General features: G+C 32.7%; 1 long non-coding RNA gene across 1 annotated transcript; it reads right to left on the bottom strand.

Annotated features, from left to right (window-relative positions):
* Positions 1–1264: 1264 nt before the first annotated feature.
* On the bottom strand, positions 1265–6264 carry LOC146998878 (uncharacterized). The gene is made up of 2 exons (XR_015039355.1): positions 5133–6264; positions 1265–2223 (listed from the first exon to the last, which is right to left on the bottom strand). It is a non-coding gene; the product is annotated as an uncharacterized LOC146998878 (long non-coding RNA).
* Between the last annotated feature and the right edge of the window lie 698 nt (positions 6265–6962).

Here is a 6962-nt window from a genome sequence, read left to right as displayed (position 1 = left end):
TCCAGAACTCACCTGCATGTTCAAATTGGAACCATAACAAGCCAAATCTATCGGGACGTCATTCAGGAACAACATGTAAGTTTGTTTCGGGGCGCCATGAGCGCACAATTGGTGTTTATGGATGACAATGCCGTCCTCACCGTGCAAACATCGTAAGCGGATGCCTTCAATCGGAGAATATCACCGTATGGACTGGCCAGCATTCTCACCGAACTTGAATCCAGTAGAGCACGTGTGGGACATGCTTGCCCGACGAGTTGGAGCCCGCCAACCTCCTCCTACATGTCTACCGGAACTTCGGAGAGCATTGACTTTTGAGTGGTGTAATATCCCCCAAGATCAGATCGATATTTGATACTCAGCAAGCCTAGGCATTGTACGGACTGTATTGCATCGTCTGGAAGACATGCAGTGTATTAACAATCATACCAACCACGTAATATTGTTTTTTTTTTTTTTTGTAAATGGTTTTTTTTTTTGTAATTTGCTCCAGGGAGAAGAAATTGCTAATTTTTTTTAATAATATCAAACATACAGCATCTTATTTTGCTCTTTAGCTTTTGTTTAATAAATAAGATTTACAAATAAGTCAAATTTGTTTTGCTTCTAACTCTTCCTTTGCCTGATTTTGCATTATCCTTAATTTATGGACATGAGTGTAGTTTCAAGCAGAAAGCTAGCAGAAAATATCGAACTAAATCAGCAAATTAAGAAGGGTGTGGAATACTAAATTCAGTTAAACTGTACAGTCATTAGCTAGAGAGATGAAAAATTAATAATGTCCTCGCCGGGACTAGGATCTGGACATCTCGAATACGCGCCTAGTTTGCTAACGTTACACAACGAAGGCAAGCAAAAAAGTAGGTGAAGAATCATCACCCACAACCTTTTAGTTCGGGTGCCACTGTAGAATCATTATTTTATTTTGATGCTGGAAACTTGAAAAATGAGCAATGGCGTCTCCGGTAGGTACCTGGATCTCTCGAATACGCGTCGTTTGTGCTAACGTTACACCACAAAGGCACTCAGAAAGGAAGGAGAAAATGCCTTATAAATTCAGTCATTTTATTGAAAAAAAAAAAAAGTTTAAAATATTTCTTTTTATCACAGAATATTTAAAAATTTTTAATATAATATTTCAATTTAGGCACATTACATTTCACTACACAAGCATGTGCAGCAAAATTATCTGAGCTGTTGCTAGTGAAGTTATAATATTGTTGCGTGCGTACGGGTTCGTTACGAAATGAATGCACAAGTTCGATGAAAAATGAACAAAAATTTATTATTATTTCAACAAAAATGCTTAAATTTCCTCAAGTTATCATGCAGTATTACAATATCTCACAGTAGTTATCTTTTAATTACTCAAATGCCCAATATAACGTAATTTAAAACAGCTAAAGAAAGCTAATCCGCGAATTCGCTACAGTCAACAAGAGCAGTTTTCTAAACAAACAACAAACTAAGTAATTACTACACACTGAGAGGTTTTCCTCCTTTTATAAGATTTTAAAAGCGCGTGCGAGAATTTTCTGGTACTTTCTCGAAATCAAAAAGACAATTATTTATTTAATGTTAAATGCACGTGCTCTTGTATTTTTAATTTTCCGGCTTAGCTTTCTTCTTTTAATATTCGTCACGCGCTGCACTGCGCGGGAAATGAAACCATTTAATTTATAATTGAACTAACATTAGCTTTTTAAATACCGAATTCGTATCAATATTTAAAGCGGTTTGCCAGTAAACTGACCGATTCTAAGTCAGCCAATTTCTTTTAAGTTTCTCCCGTCCAGAAAGCTGAGAAAGAGGGGTATATTAGTTTGCAAACTTCAAAAGATACAGCATTTGCAAAGATAACTCTTTACAAGTATGGCGTCCCAACGGAGAGTTACAGACTCTTTTCATCGTATATTTGCAGAACATTGTTGAAGATTCTCAAATCCTATAAAAATATTCCTTTTTATAGTACTTTGTAGGAGTATACACATGCTGGACGTTCGTAACTTTGAAGGGGTTGTGCGACATGATGGGTGATTCGTAATTCTTTAGGCACTGATCCAAAGAGATTTGGTCCAAAGGTCTTCGACAGAGCAAAGAATCAAGCCAAAAATGAAAATTGGTGAACTCAGATGAGAAAAGATGTGGAGAAACGGTCTTCAAACTTTGTCGACTCAAGGAACACTAAGAACTGTAAGGGTTTTTCGGTGAAATCCATCCCACCTTTAGAAAAATATACCATAAATCAGTATTTAAAGTAGATCAATATGTTATATTTATTTTACGTAAAAAATATTTTTAATTTAAACATTTTAACATAAAACTAACGTAATTTAGTCATTATTATCATTAACCTGTACTACAGTTAACAACTACACTTGTCTATTTAGTGACTGAGGTGTGCTTCCATTTTTTTTTTTTTTTTTTTTTTTTTTTTTTTTTGCACGAACTTTTGAGGTCTAGCTGTCTAGATCTGTTGATTATGTGTAATGGCATTTCCTTTTCTCCGTTTAATTTGTTTTCATATTTTCCTTTAGCTGAAACATACGTTGAGAAAGATTTTTCATTTAAATACGCTGTTCGAAATGTCATTAAAATGTTTACAATAGCTGTGCGAAAAATTTCTGTGTATCCTGCATGAATGGAAAATTTATGATTTATTATAGTCCTCTAAGAGATTTTTCCTTCTTTTTACGAAATAAAGGAACTATTGTAATCACGAAAAATTCCGGTTACAATATTTCAGCCAAAATATAGATTTTGACAGCTATTAAATGCAATTTAACGATGTTTTTGCGTAACATGTGTACGTAAGGAGTTTTAGTTAATCTACGTGCAATATTTGTTTAATTATCAAAAATTTAAAATTGGTTTAAGTGCTGCTAAGCTTATTTTTTAACCATAACAGCCATTTTTGGTTAAAACTGAAACTTAGTAGAATAGTGAGTTAAATATTTCTGCACATTCAGTGTCCTTTTGCGGAGTGGGGCCAAAGCGAAACTTTTATGCATCGAATAACCTGCTTTCTTGCCGCCTGTTGGCCGAATAGTTTGTTTTTGCGTAAAAATGTCACTTCAATTGTAGAGACTGTTTCTTTTAGTGGTTTTTAATTGTATTTGGTGTTTTATTTTTTTATATACATTTTTCAATGTTTAATCAAGATATTTTAAGGTTTTATGAAATTTTGCCTCATCGTGAAGTGAGAACTGAACTAATTCAATGAGAAGTCTATCTCTAATGAAATTCAAAGATATAAGTTTAAAAGAAATGCAGCAAAAATGCGTATAAATTAATATTCCGCGCCAGGAAGTCATATGGTGTCTTAATCAAATTTTTTCATTCAGACATATTTATTTTTTTTTTCCTCATCAGAAGTATTCTTTTGGTGCTACTTTGGTAGACGGTTGCACGGATTTTTGGCGATTTATGTTGGCCGAATTGTTGGCGCGATTTTTACAAACGTCAGCCATCTTGAAAAACGCTGTTTTTACGCATAGTAAACTTAAAAAACTTTCGAAACTTAAAAAATAAATAAATAAATATCGTTAAAAGTAATGGATTAATTTTTTGTTGAAAATGTCATTTTTTAAGATGGCAGGCAAGTGTAAATAAATACATTTACTATAAGTATAAAATACTAAAGTAAGGTTATTATTACTTTCATATAGCAAAGAAGAGAATAAAAACACCACTATAAAAACATTGAGCCAACGTTTAATTAGATTAAAATATTACTGAAATTGAATATCGAATTCAAAACCATCATACCAACATTTAAAAGAATTAGAATATTATTAAATTCAAATACTTTAAAATACGTTATATAGAATATAATTAACATTAAAACATATGGACAATAATTATCTCAGCAATTTCTGAAAATAGTGTATTAATTTTTTTAACAAAAATTGAAGTATACAATTATAAAATAAAAGAAAAATATGTACTTACATTTTTTGAGTGTTTAACCTGTTGCTTATTGATAAGTAGCACAATAAAAAATCAGAATCATAATTTAGATAACATCTTTGAAGGAATTCGAAGATATAAATTAAATTTTAAAACGGCGCGGAAATGCATAAATTGTCAGTAACCAATCAGGGAGCTGATTACAGCTCGTTAATGCACAAATATTCTATAACCAATCAGAGAGCTTATTACATCACGGCTAGAATTAAAATTATTTAAAAATTCATACATAATAAAATCATTTTTTAAAAAAATGCAAAATTTAATTGTATTTTTATATTTAAGAGCCATAAATAATGTTTAAAACATTAGATTAAATTTATACATATTAAAACGAATTACTTTTAAAGTAAGGCGACGTCATTGATTACATCATCCACAACATAAAATTTCATAAAATATGATAAACAATAAAATTTTTATTTCAAATAAAAATGTAAAATTAAATTGATTTTTAATATTTAAAAGCCATAAATAATATTTTAAACACGGAATTTATGCACAATAAAACGCATTATTTTTTTAAATAAAATGACAACAAAGTATCGGTTACCATAAATAACTTATCCAGCAATGGGTTTACCATAAGTTGTATTACTCGCCAAAGGAAAATCGCCAAAAAATCGCCAAAATCCGTGCAACCGTCTACCAAAGTAGCACCATTCTTTTATAGTTTCCTTCAGTTGAGAAAGATTATTGTCTAAATCCAATTAATATTCGATAAGAAAACTGTTTACGTTTGCGAAGCATTGCACGGCATTCTTTGTTACACGTGATAACTTCGTGTTAAGTTTAAAACGTAATCTGTAACTAAATGTATCTTTATAGTTTCTCATTTAACAAAAACTAATAAACTAGTGTGAATGCTTTATAATATCCTTTTTGAAATTTTCTTTTGATTTTTAGAGCTCCGAAGCTTCGCGGAAAATAACTTGAAGAAAAAGTAAGAAATAGTAAAGATCTCAGATTCCATTTGTACTTTACGGAAAGTAATCGATCTCTTTTTCAGTATCGCATTACCAAGTTTAAATATCATGTTTTTTACATTTCGTTTAAGTCCGAATCGACACCATTTTACCTTTCGACGACTTTAACAGATGACCGCCGATGACATGAGTTTGAACAACGAAGGCACATCATTTAGAATACGGCAAACCACTTACCATTTCCTTTTTTGAATTTCAGTCTGTGAGGATTTTTCTATTTCATTTTACGTAAAAAGATTAAACAGTCCCGCTGAAGACACATGATGACGACCTCTCTGGCAGGTGGAATTTTCTGCAGGGAGAACGGAGGAATAAGGAGTGTAAAACAGAGGTATTTTAGGCAAAAGGCATACAAATCTATGAAAGCATGGGGGATTGGCTTCAGTTAATAATGGCATATATGGCCGGACTCTTGAATTACGAAGAAAAAGAGGCTAGTATCAAACCATTTTAAGAGAAAGACGCTAGCATCAAAGTGTCATCAGTGGCTTACAATTTCGAACCCACTCTGATGTTGTTAGCGTGTTCTCTCAGTTAGGTAGATAGATTCAAGGCTAAGCTTAAGTTACTAACGGAGAAGGATGGCACTCTTGCCTCTTGTTGCAAATTAGTTGATTTCTCAACCGCATCGAAAACATTCGTCTTTCTATTTCTCGGCTATTTATAAGTATGCATCAAAAATGTTCCTCCAGATTTTAAAGAAATCAACTGATTGTACTCAAACTACATCTAACTGATCCGCAGAGTTTTTCAAAAGTGGTAGTTCGGTCTAGGTTAAATCCGAATGGGCTAGTGCATGGGCGTCTTCGCGGTTTTCCCCATATATAAGTGTATACAAGGCACTTTCTCATAGAACGTCTCCTACGAAGGAATCCCTTCCTTTAGGCATATAGCCCTTCCGTGCTTTGCCACATTCAAAATTAACCAAAACCAAATATTGTACTGACTCTACATCAAAAGCAGATGACAATATGTTTTCCAGGGTTTTAAGCGCGGTTACTTACATATATGAAAAAAATAACTTTAAAGGCACTAAAACTGATGTCTTGACTCTTTATCTAAATTTTCTAGCATTCAGTTGATTAACATTATATTAACTGGTTAGGATCTAATTCTATTAATTTATTTTAGTGCGAGAAGATGCTTGCGCTTTCTGTCAATTAAAAGTCTCAATTTTTTTGGCGATTCGCGATGTATTTTAGATATGGATAATAATTCGGTAACGTGACTTTTAATTATTAACCGTTTATTTTCAAATCTGGCTATTACCGTTTTCCACAGAGATTCATAAGTTTCATCCGTAGTCTGAGTTTTCTTTGCCTGGCCAACAAGAGTCGATTGCAAATAACATAGGTTTTGTGACTCGGTTTACTACCGAGTGACAAAACTATGTTATTTGCAGTCGGTATTCATTGTCACCGATTATTGATTTAAACTGAACTTTAAAAAGAAACCCTACTTGGCAGTTTCAGTTGAATTTAGGCAAGGTAATCTCTGGCAGTTTAACTGAACTTTGCTTTTTTAATGCCGCAACATTACTACGAGAAACAGTATAATTGCTGCTGGGTATATTGCCCAGTTCCTCTGATAAATGTATAAAGCTTACCTCACATTTCTCGACGTCAACTTCCATTTCCGAGAAGACTTATCTTGTTTGTGCTCTTCCCAATCTTCAGAAATCAAAACACATCTTTATATGCTTCAAATTTGTTGAAACTAATTTTAATATTGACCAGCTTACACTCGAGTTCTGCAGTGTCAACCATTGATTCATCGTTATGTTAGTCACAAAGCCCTTCAATCGCGTTATTTGTGCTTTCAGATGACCCTTTCTTCGTATAAGAACATTAATCTCTAATGACCTCATTTTCCTAATATTAGCAAGTTCTTCCAACAACAAATAAAGAGATATTTACTTCAAATATTACAGAAATGCTCCTGCTGATTGGACCACAGTTGTGGAATATCACTGCGAAATAACGAAATTTCTTTTGAAATTTCTTCATT

This window comes from Stegodyphus dumicola, chromosome 2 (assembly GCF_044657685.1).
Source record: "Stegodyphus dumicola isolate Sdum_Otavi_A_Nest chromosome 2, ASM4465768v1".
NCBI lineage: Eukaryota > Metazoa > Arthropoda > Arachnida > Araneae > Eresidae > Stegodyphus > Stegodyphus dumicola.
The sequence above is the reverse complement of the archived record's forward strand: the minus strand, read 5'-3'. Positions and strand labels throughout refer to the sequence as shown.